The sequence below is a fragment of the Chrysochloris asiatica genome, unplaced genomic scaffold (assembly GCF_000296735.1).
Source record: "Chrysochloris asiatica unplaced genomic scaffold, ChrAsi1.0 scaffold00084, whole genome shotgun sequence".
Classification (NCBI taxonomy): domain Eukaryota; kingdom Metazoa; phylum Chordata; class Mammalia; order Afrosoricida; family Chrysochloridae; genus Chrysochloris; species Chrysochloris asiatica.
The window spans coordinates 3,111,417-3,124,302 of NW_006408602.1; positions in this window are offsets into that span (position 1 = coordinate 3,111,417).

A 12,886-nucleotide genomic window follows, 5' to 3' on the forward strand; every position below is an offset into this window, starting at 1 on the left:
AATTTTTATTCCATCAATTCCTGGTGCCTTGTTCTTTGCAATTCCTTCAATGCAACTTGGACTTTCTCCTTCAGTATCATTGGCTCTTGATCATATGCCACCTCTTGAAACAGTTGAACATCAAGCATTTTCTTTTGGTACAGTAATTCTGTGTATTCCTTCCATCTTCTCTTGATGCTTTATGCATCATTCAATAATTTGCCAAGAAAATCTTTCAATAACGAAAGTCGAGGCTTGAATTTTTTTTTCAGTTCCCCCAGCTTGAGAAATGCTGAGCGTGTTCTTCCTTTTTGGTTTTCTGACTCCAGATCTTTGCACATTTTATTGTAATATTTGGCTTTTATCTTCTCAAGCTGATCTTTGAAATTTTCTGTTCAGCTCTTGGACTTCCTCATTTCTTCCATTTGTTTTAGCATCTCTATGCTGGAGAGCAAGTTTCAATTTCTTCTGACATCCATTTTGAACTTTACCTTCTTTCTTGTCTTCTTAATGACTTTTTGCTTTCTTCATGTATGATGCTCTTGATTTCATCCCAAACTCTTCTGGTCTTCAGTCTTTAATGTTTAATGTATCAAATATGTTCTTCAGATGATCTCTAAATTCAGGTGGGATATACTCAAGGTCATATTTTGGCTCTCATGGACTTGTTTTAATTTTCTTCAGCTTCAGTTCGAATTTGCATATGAGCAATTGATGGTCTGTTCCACAATCTGCCCCTGACCTTGTTTTGAGTAATGATATGGAGCTTTTCCATCATCTCTTTCCACAATAGCAGAATGGGAAATGGTAGGGAAAATGATAATGATGGTTGATAGGGTAGAGTGAAGAATTAGTGATGAGAGAGAAGGACTGAAAATAAATAGAATTTTATGCATTGCTTAGGTTCTAACCAGGTAGTTCATGTAATTTAATGTGGTAAGAGAAGAAAGGAAAATAAGATGTATAAGACATTTTAGAAAAATAGATAAGGGCAAACATGGTATAAAGTAAAAAATAAAAGAAGCAAAAAAGGGAAGAAATTGGAAAAAGAATGCTTATACGTGGAAGAAATAAAAGTTGAGCAAGGGTAATAACGATAAAGGAAGTCGCCAACTCAACACTAAAACATTTTAAATAGAATATTGCCTGAGAATAGAGCACAGAGTGAGTTGATTAAGCAAAATACAAGACACATGCAAATAATTAAATCATTTAAACATTTCCTGTTGTATTATTTCATTTTTTCGTTATCAAAATTCAGTTGCTTAGTACAGTGGTCTTTGCTATCATTATGCTTTGCTATTCAGCATATAAATGTTTCCTTATGGAAGGAAATTCCCCAGTGTGTGGTAGAAAAGAACACTGACTGCATACACTAAAAGTTCCCAGAATGTCCTTCGACAGCAAATTCAAAGACACATGACCTAGGATAAGGCAACTGGGGATTTCAAGTCTTGCAGGGGTGATGCAAATTCCCAGTAAATGGAGTCTAGGGTAGAGGCACAAATTAGAGTCACATTAGTTCTAATGAGCCAATAGAGGCTGGAAAGCCTTCAGCAGTATTCTAATGAGTGATTGTGTGTCTGTGTCTGTGTCTTAATATAAGTGGCTTCTGACTCTTAAAGATGCCATTTACAATTTTAATTCTTCAGTGTTTATATCAATTTTTCCAATGACTTTATTTATTGAATCTATTGTCCAGTAAATTTAATTCACCTTAAATTGGAGTCCTAGTGTGATTCTGAAGGATAAGTACTGGGCCACAAGGTTAGCAGTTCAAACTCACCAGCTGCTCTTTGCAAACCCTATGCAGGGTCATTATAACTCTGAACCAACTCGACAGCTCTTAACAAAAATAACAATATTCCAATAAATTTAGATCTCCTTAAATTAATCAGATTTTGTTTTGTTGCTTGAAAATAACAAACCTAACAAACAGAAAATAGTCCTATGAAAGAAACTGCACAGAAATGTGCTTGGTGTTCTAATCCAACAGAGAATTTAGGGATTATAATCTGTCATTTTATCAGTATGAAGGGATAAAATAGCTAATTATATTACCATTTATCATGTATGGAATAAAATGTTTATTAAAGATCAGATATGGAAGACCACAATGCAACAACAACAACAAAAATTGTGAAAAAGTCAAGAGCTATTCATGGAACTTCTTCAGTAGCACTGAACAAATTAAAGACAGAACAATAAACTTATATCCTATTGTGAGTTGAATTTCAGAAACATGTATTTGTCAATATATGCATGTGTCCTTCAAAGCTAAACAGTTAAGTCCTCACTCATGGTGGTGCAGTGGGTTAAGCACTGGACTGTTAATCACAAGGTTGGCAGTTCAAATTCACCAGCTATTCTGAGAGAGCAAGATGAGGCTCTCTGCTTCTGTAAAGATTTGCAGCCTCAGAAACCTGTGGAGCAATTCTACTCTGTTCTATAGGATCACTACATGTCAGAATTAACAGTGAATTTGGTTTGGTTTTTATTCCTGGTATCTGTGAATAAGAACTTATTTGCAAACAGGAACTTTGTAGATATAATCAGATTAAAATAAGGTCATATTCCAATAACTGTAAATCCAATAACTGTAGTGATTATGACAGAGAAATTTGGCCATAAAAAGTCAGAGACATGAGCTGGAGTGACGCTCAAGCATAATAATTAGGAGGATGGCACAGGACAGGTGGTGTTCTCTTCTGCTGTAGACAGGATCATTATGTCTTGAAATCAACTTGTTAGCACCTAACAAAAACAACAATACAAAACCTTACATTTTTACTCAAAGAAGAAAATGATACTTGGAGACTTTATCTGTAGGTAATGAAGTATTTCCTAATTCCTTAAAACCCCATGAGTAAAGTAGCAAAAAATATTAATTTAGGATAAATTGTTGAACTATATGCATTGAAATTTATAGCATCATCAGTTCCTTTTATGTTGAAGTTACAGTATTAAGGAAGAAAGAATAAAAAAACCTTCAAGGTACATAAGGAACCCTAAACCCTAATCCTCCACTCACTCATTTAAGTTTCTATCTCATCAGCTGATTCATTTATTCTCTCATTGTCTAATAGGACTGTCTCTCCCATGCTTGGAGACAACCCTCAGGGATACATTTTAGGAAAAGAAGTCAAAGCTCAAGTGCTAACTCTACCTGACCCTTTCGGTCTCAGTTCCATCATGCTTTGAGGGTCAAAAGCAGTATCACTGGATGATTCAATGTGCATTCTTGAGCAGCTGGGAAGGATGATACTTGTTTGCTCAGATGATTATTAGAAAATTGGGCTCAGTGATAGCCCACACTAAAATAAAGTTGGCATACCAAAAAGGTTGTGTTAATTTCCATTAGGAAATCCTGTTGGCTTTACATTAAAATTGTATTCAGGACATAACACTTCTAACCATCTACACTATTAAGATACTGGTCTCAGCCACCATCTTCTGTGAGGATTACTGCAAATGCATCCTAGTTGGTTTCTGCCCATCCATCCTTGCCTCCTTTATGTTCATCTCCATAGATACCCAGAAGCCAGAGGGATCTTTTAAAGATTTAAAACATGTCATGTTATTTTATTAAAAGGTCATCTATTAAAACAGCAATGAAGTGGTGAGCTAAGCCCTACAACGTTCAATAGACTTCTGTGAACCCGGGTGAAGACCTGGTTGGCCAGCAGTGTTGCAAGACCTGGGGACTCTTGGGTCCAGAGTCAGTGACATAGCCACAAAGGAACTAGAGTGGAGAGTGAAGCGTCCAGCCGATAAGAGAGGGCATATGTATAAGAACACTCACACTTGCAGATAATACCTACTTGCCCTGGCTTCAATGACTGGATGATCGGAGCTCAACCAGAAGTAAAAAGAAGAGGGGAAAAAAAAATCTCATACAATTTGATGAACTTGACCTACACCTATGGAAGCAGTAGCTCAAAAGAGGGAACAAGTCCTTACAGCAAGAATCATTCCCACCCCCTCCACACACAGAGTAGACAGGGATGGGCAACTTGGATATTGGCTACCCAAAATGGGGGGTGGGGGGCTACAAAGGCAAGAAGTGACTGGCTTACAAGCTTTCAAGAGGGAACCTAGACCCAGAGGGCCTGGAGGAAGGTAGAATCTCCAGTGAGTAGTATTCAATCTGACTAGGCGGGGCTGACACAACGAAATGCAGACGGGTCTCTTGTGATACAATAGTGAATAATTGTTATCAGGACTGACTGTGAGGGTTGGAAATGTAAGGGTGGATGTTTTATAGCAAGGAAGGGAGTGATTGACTGTTCAGTCTAGGAGCGGAGGTCCCTAGGGCCATCAAGGTAGAAGAGCAGAGAGCGGGATGCCTGAAATGGAGACAGAGATGAAGATGTGGAGCTATGGAGCAGCTGGAGACTCTAGACCCAGAGAGGGAGAGCAACTATATCCTGAAGACCTGGGGGGCACGGGGGAAGGAGTGCATGGAGGGGATTATACTATGGCAATGAGACGATATACGATAGAATGAATGTAAAACTAATGTTCTCCCATGTAAACTGTCACATAATTCACAATAAATCATTTAAGAAAAAAAAAAATCATCTATTTCACACAGAGTAAAATCCAAAATCCTTATGTTTTTGTTATGTTTGACTCATAGCAACCCTGTATAGGATTTCTGAGGCTAAATCTTTACAAGAACAGAAAGCCACTTGCTCTTGAGAAATTCTTATAATGGTCCATAAACCTCTATATGATACAGCTTTCTGTTGGTTTTCTGACTCCACCCACCCAGAAGCATATCTAAGGTTAGGCGAGTATGCCATAGTCCTGAAAGCCACATGAAAAGAGGCACCACTTAGCAGTTTAGATGAACCATTGCAGCTTCCATTACCAGCTGTGTGAGATCATTCATTCATAAAGTTAAAAACAAATGCTTTTGTAGTTGAGAGCCCTTTCCAGACTTCAAGATTTTCTTTTCCCACATCCTTCCCCTCCTTTCCTGCCCTGTTTTCTCAATGTATCTGCCCCTCAGCATCCCAATGTACTGCCCTGTTCCAGGCACTCTGGCTCCCTCCACTCCTGATGCACTGACTCAGGTTTCCTATCCACTCATCCACATGTCAAATGCTTTATCTTCCCATGAAAAGTTTCTGAAATTTACAGACCATTTTCTCTCTATGTAGTCTTCTATCAAACTGGAGGGGAAAGTTACCAAAGGTCAGAGAAATGCTGAGGTGATGGGGGCACATGAGAGTGTTTTTTGTTTTTTGTTTTTTTTTAATGGTCTCCCTTACAGAAAGTTAATAACTGGGCCTCAAGGTAAAATTTTGATTTGGGGGTCCATTTCCTAATACTTGCCATAAGCGTTGTTTTGCACAGATATGTCTCTGCATCCACAGATAAGTTTGCTGCAGCCACAATGACCTCTCTGCTGCTCCATGAACTTGCTAAACTCAATCTGCCATAATGGTTTTGCATTTTCTGCCCTGGAAACCATATTTCCATACATTCCTTTCTTCAGAGTTCAATGAAGCCTACTCTTTTTTTTTATGTTACATTCCTGTGCTTTATACAACCTAGTCCCCTTCCCATCTGGCACTTTAGAATTTCCTTACTCTTCTCTACTTTTTTTTTTTTTTTTCCTGCCACATGCATTACCTTCTAACATGTTATTTAACTTACTTAATGCCAATATTCATCTTTTCTTGTGATAGACTATAAGCCTCCAGATGTTCTAGGTTCTTTAGCAAGATTTTGGACTGCCTATTTGTCCAAGATTCCTTCTGATCCATCCCATAGTTCTGCTCTGCAACTAAAGGTTGCTGACTCCTGTAAACTACATTTCCAGGTTCACAGGTCAGACAGTTGGACCAAGGAAAGTTGACTGAAACTGGTTGATAAGGTAGATAAGGTAGATATTTAAACTATGACCCTCAGGAAACATAATGTTTCTAGAAAGCTCTTTAATGTTACCAATCTACTAGGATTTCATTCATTACATGAAGTAGTTTACTAAATATTAATGGGAAAGCTTTAAAGAGTTAATGTCATTTTCGAATAAGCTGAACATAATTAGGTCATATCTTTGGAGTAGATGTTTTGTTCAATTTATGCTTAGATTTTTGATTTTCTTAAAATTAAAAAAAATAATAATTTCATGTTCATTTCTAAGGCAAGTAACTTGAAAATTATTATAGAAAGTTACTTAAGCTAATTTATGTTCTCTTGATTATTTCCCATAAAAGTTCCCTGATGTTTCCTTCTGTCTTTTATGTTTTCTGGAATAGCTTTCAAGTATTTCATAAACAGTCATGGTGAGCTAGCTGTGTGCTAGCATTCCAAAGTCTGTTCAATATCTCCATCCGACAGTAGGCTATTTGTTCTTGGATATGTCCTAAGGCAATCTTAACACAGAAATAACTGTGAAGTAATCACACTTATCTGGGACCTTTGATTAAAACTTACAATGATAACTTTGGCAGCAGAAAGTTTCTTATACACTAAGGTGTCTCAAGACTAATTATTTAAACTAAATCCACACAATCCTATAAAAGTACTCTAAAATTTATTACAAGGGCTACCATTTACTTAGCTTAGGTATTTTATAGGTATTATCCTTTTGAATTCTCACAAAAATCCAGCTAAGGTTATTTTAGCATCCCCATTTTACAGATGAAAAATTAAAACTCAGAGTTATTTAGTTATAAGCACCAGAGATAGGATTTTTCACATAGCTCTCTGGTCTCAGTTCAACTGTTTCCACTGATTCTGATGCATAGGACTTTATAAACAGTAGATTCAAAATATATGAGAATACATAAATATTCACAGAAGTTTTATAATCCCAAAGTGATGTAAATTTATATCAGGAAGAAAATCTGAGAATGGAGTGTATTCAAGCCAGCAGATCCATTTGGAAATGGGGTTGGCTGGAAATACAATTGCCTTCTCTCATTTGTAGTGGTTGTTGTTGTGAAGTGCCACTGAGTTGGTTTCAACTTAGAGCAACTCTGAATAGGTTTTCAGAGGCTTTATATTTTTAGTGGGAGCAAAAAGCCTCATCTTTCTCTGGGAGAGTGGCTGCTTGTCTTGAGCCACTGACCCTGTGAATAGCATCCATTGTTTATTCTATGAAGCATCTTTGTTCCCCATTTGTGGTATAGCAGCATATAATGTATAACAAAACTTTAATTATTTTTAAATGAGTAAGGAAAATAATGCACTAGAAGATATTTAGATGCTGAGTCACTGAAAAATCTAGGTGAATTCACAAGGAAAGGTGTATTTTTTTATGCTACTACTAAATAATTGTCATTGTTGTTATTAAATGCCATTGAGAGGGTTCCACTTCATAGCAACTCTATAGAAGGTTTCCAAGGGGTTTGAACCACCAACCTTGCAGTTAGCAGTACAGTGCTTATCCTACAGTGCCCCATCAGGACCCCAATAGCATACAGTATAGTATATAATATGTTTTTAATTTGTCCTGAGTCTGTCACTGGGTAACATACAGTCATGTATTATATAAGTATTCTTCAAATTCTTATTAAAGCTAAGAAAATGGAGACTTAAAAGAGTTTTCGAATTTTCCTAAGATAGTAGATGGTGAGATTGGCAATTAAAGCCCATGTTCTTAATCAAAATTTCTGAAGGATGAGAATGCATTGGTGGTATCATTTCCAAAATTATGACTACATTACTATATGCCCCACTTTATCACAAGGTATGACATCTTAAGAAAACAATTATAATTATATAAAATGCCATCACTTAGAATATTAAGCATAGTGGTAATTTAAAAGCAACTACATAAAATTGTGGAGTAGGAAAAGCACTAGACTCCAATGTTATTTTGAACCTCAAGGTCAGCAATTCAAAACTTACCAGCTGCTCCTTAGAAACCCTATACAGGGTCTCTATGAGTCAGAACCAACTAGAAGGCACTTAACAACAGGACAAATATAAAGTCATAAGACATACATAATGATTCTACGTGTTGTTTGATAGTTTAAAAAAGTAAGTCATTAATTTTTTAAGGAGAGAACTCTTATAATCACAGTTGTTGCTATGAACTGACTTTGAGCATTTTGCACCCTTATAGGAGCTCTGGTAGCGTAGTGGTTACGAATCGGGCTGCGAACCTTAAGGTCAGCGGTTCGAAACTACCAGCTGCTCCGCGAGAGAAAGATGAGGCTTTCTACTCCCGTAAAGATTTACACCCTCGGAAACCCTATACAGGGTCACTATGGGTCGGAACCGACTCGATGGCACATAACAACAACACCAAGAGCTTCAGCGGAGCGACTGGCAACTTTGAAACGCTCACATTGTGGTTCAAATGACCTTGCGATTCAATGCTTATCCTACAGCGCCACACCAGGACTCCATAACCACAGTTGTTGCTGTTGTTGTTAAGTGCCTTCGAGTCAGTTCCAATCCACAGTGACCCTTTATAGAGTTTCTGAGGAACAGCTAGTGAGCTTGAACCACTGACCTTGAAGTTCAAACCGACTTTGCAGTTTAGCACATTAACCCACAGTTCCATACCAGGATTCCATAACCACAGTAATACCCCCAAATCACATCTCCTAGGGTCTACATCTTTGTGTTCTCTCCTACATGACTTAAAATGGCCATGTCACTTGGTTTAATGAGAAGGACAGCATCAAATGCAACACAAGCAAAGCCTTGATAAGTGGTAGCACATTGGCTAGTGCCCTCTTGGAACACTACCACTACCATATCGCCATGTAAGTAACTCAGACTATCCTACTGGAAAGACTATACAGAGGAGAGGCAAGATTCTTCAACCCATAACCCTAGATAAACCTAAACTTGTAAGTGAAGCTGCTATGACTATCCACCCATACTTGAGTCACCAGATACATACAGAAACAGGAATGACTCCAAGTGAGATTGGTAGAAGAACTTCCGGTTAAACCAGCCCAAATTGTAGAATCTTCAGCTTATAAATATTTGTTACTCAAGTTTGGTGTTTTACCAGCAAAAGAGAATAGGAACACTATCTTCCCACCCCCATTTTTTGTCTTTCATATCCTTTAGTAAGATTTCCCCCAAAATTTTATTTGTTTTGTTGCTGTTGAAATGTAACGCCATTTTTCTACATATATGAAAGTATACAGAAACTCACTTACCACACTGTCCTGCTGCCCAGTAATTTTCACACAAGACCTCTATTCTTGAAATTGGAGAAGAGAACATTACAAACTATTTAGGCCATATGTTTCTATATTCTATCAGTCATTGCTATTGCTAAGTGTGCTCTTTTTGGTTGGACTTTAATGAAGCTGTTAAACAACTTCATAAATAAAATTGTGGTATAAACCTGCATAGCAAATATGATGTTTACTAAAAAACAAGCTGTTGTTTTATTGAAATATTTGTGCATAAAAGTAAAAATTTAGGCCTTACTACCATTTGTAAGTTGATTAAAAAATAAAGTATGTCAGAAAGGGAGTGATGCAGGCTTTAAAATAATACTTTAAAGAATAATACTTTAACGCTTAAAGTCAGCTTGATAGATAGATAGATAGATAGATAGATAGATAGATAGATAGATAGATATACATAGCTTCTTTTACGTAGGATCCATCGCTCATATGTCAGTTTGTCTTACTGTGATAGCTTGTGTGTTGCTATGATTCTGGAAGCTATGTCACCAGTACTATAAATAACAACAGGGTCACCCATAGTGGACAGGTTTCAGATGAGCATCCATCTGAAGACAGACTTGAAAGAAAGAGAGACAGACTACTTCTGAATATTTTGTCACAGAAAGCATTATGAATAGCAGCAAAACACTGTCATATAGCACCAGAATATTGAATACTGAAACATGATGAAAAGCACCAGAATGTTGTCAGATACAGCACCAGAATATGAGTCCCTCAGGTTGGAAGGCACTCAGAATACAACTGGAGGAAAGCTGCCTGCTCAAAGTAGAGTTGACAGTGGTGGTGCAAATAAAGCAAAGCCTTCAGGATCTTCATTTGTGGATGGTGCACAACTCAAAATGAACATTCAATGTCTGAAGCATAAATCTAGGAAAATTGGAAATTGTCAAAAATTAAATGGAACACATAGACATTGATAACCTAGGCATTGGTGAGCTGAAATAGACTGGTATTGACCATTTCAAATCTGAAAAGCATATGGTTTACTATGCAGGGAATGACAAATTAAAGGGGAATAGTGTCTCACCCACCATCAAAAAGAACATATCAAGATTTGTCTTGAAGTACAACACTGTCTGTGACAGGATAACATCCATACAACAATAAGGAAAACCGGTTAATAACAGTATTATTCGAATTTACACATCAACCATGAAAACCAGTGATGATGAAATTGAAGAATTCTATCAAATTCTTCAGCTTGAATTTGACTAAACACACAATCAAGATGCATTGATGATTGCTCGTTATTGGAATACAAAGGTTGGAAACAAAGAGGAAGGATGCTCAGTAATTGGAAAATATGGTCTTGGTAATGGAAACAATGCTGAAGATCACAAGACAAGATTTTGCAAGACCAATGTCTTCTTCATTGCAAATACCTTTTTTTAAAAACAACTTAAAAGATGACTGTACATATGTACCTCACCAAATGGAATGCACAGAAATCAAATTAATTTCATCTGTAGAAAGAGATAGTGGAAAAGCTCCATATCATCAGCCAGAACAAGGCCAGGGACAGACTGTGAAACAGACCATCAATTGTTCATACGTAACTTCAAGCTGAAGCTGAAGAAAACTAAAACAACTTCATGAGAGAAAAATATGGCCTTGAACATATCCTACTTGAATTCAGAGATCATCTAAAGAACAGATTTGATGCATTAGACACTAAAGACAGAAGACCAGAGAGTTGTGGGATGACATCAGGAACATCATATGAGAGAAAACAAAAGGCCATTAAGAAGACAAAGAAGAAGGAAATGACCAAAAGGGAAGTCAGAAGAGACTCTGAAACTTGCTCTCTAGCATAACAAATGGAAGAAATGAGGAAGGAAAAGGGCTGAACATTAAAGAGCATCTTGAGAAGACAAAATGTGCAAAGACCTGGAGTTAGAAAAGCAAAAGGGAAGAACATGCTCAGCATTTCAAGCTAAGGAAACTGAAGAAAAAACTTAAGCTTTGATTTGCAATATTGAAGGATTCTATGGGCAAAATATTGAATGATGCAGAAAGCGTCAAAAGAAGATGGAAGGAATACACAGAGTCACTTTACCAAAAAAGAAATGGTCGAAATGCAACATTTCAAGAGGTAGCATATGATCACAAGAGTCAATGATGCTGAAGGAAGAAGTCCAAGGTACTTTGAAGCCATTGGCAAAGAACAAGGCTCTGGGAATTAATGGAATACAAATAAAAATATTTCAACAAACTGATACAGCATTGGAGGCACTCACTCATCCATGCCAAAAAATTTGGAAGACAGCTACCTGGCCAACTGACTGGAAGAGAACCATATGTGTACCCATTCCAAAGAACATGACCCAACGGAATGTAGAAAACTTTGGACAATATTGTTAATATCTCATACAAGTAAAATTTTGCTAAAGATAATCCCAAAATGGCTGCAAATGTACAATGACAGAGAACTGCCAGAGGTTCAAGCCAGATTCAGACAAGGACATGGAACAAGGAATATCATTGCTGACTCATATGGATCTTGGCTGAAAACAGAGAGTAACAGAAAGATGTTTACCTATGCTTTATTAATTACACAAAGGCTTTTGGTTGTGTGAATCATGAAAAACTATGGACAATATTGCAAATAACGAGCACTTAACTGTGCTCATGAGGAACCTATACATAGACAAAGAGGCAGTTGTTCCAACAGAACAAGGGAACACCAAATGGTTTAAAATTAAGAAAGTTGTGTACCAGGATACTTAATCTGTATACTGAACTAATAATCTAAGAATATGGATTATATAAAGAAAAGTACGGTATCAGGATTTGAGGAAGGCTCATTAACAACCTGCAATATGCAGGTGATACAACCTTGCTTGCTGAAAATGAAGAGGACTTAAAATAACTGCTGATGAAGATCAAAGACCACACTGTATGGGTTGTACATCAATGAAAAGAAAACAAAGATCCTCACCAATAAAGAATGAAAAGAAAACACAGATCCTCACCAATAAAGAACATCAAGATAAATTAAGAAAGATTCAAGTTGTCAAAGTCTTCATTTTGCTTGGATCAACCATCAACACTCGTGGAAGCAGCGGTCAAAAAATCAAATGCCGTATTGCATTAGGCAAATCTGCTGCGCACAACTTCTTAAAAGAGTTTAAGAGTAAATATTTAAGTTTGAGGACTAAAGTGTGCCTGATCCAAATCACGGTATTTTCAGTAACCTCATACGCATGTGAAAGTTAGATAGTGAATAAAAAAGATCAGAGAAGAATTGATGCACTTGAGTTATTGTGTTGGAAGAGAATATTAAAACTACCATGGACTGCCAAAAGAATAAACCAATCTATGTTGGAATAAGTACAGCCAAAATGTTCCTTAAAAGCCAGGATGGCCAGACTTCATCTCTCATACTTCAGACATATTATCAGAAGGGTCAGTCCCTGGAGAATGATATGTTTGGTAAATTGGAGGGTCAGAGAAAAAGAGGAAAACCCCCAATTAGATGGATTTGCATGGTGGCAGTAGCAATGGGTTCAAACATAGTAACAATTGTGAGGTTGGCACAGGATGGGGCAGTATTTCCATCTGTTGTGCACTGGATCACTATGAGTCAGTACTGACTCGATAGTTCCCAACAACAAGAGCATATTTTGGAAGGAGTCCTGGTGTGGCACTGTGAGATAAAGTGCAAGGTCAGTTTGAGCCCTAAGGTAGACTATTCAAACTCACCAGCATCTCATTGGAAACCCTATACAGGG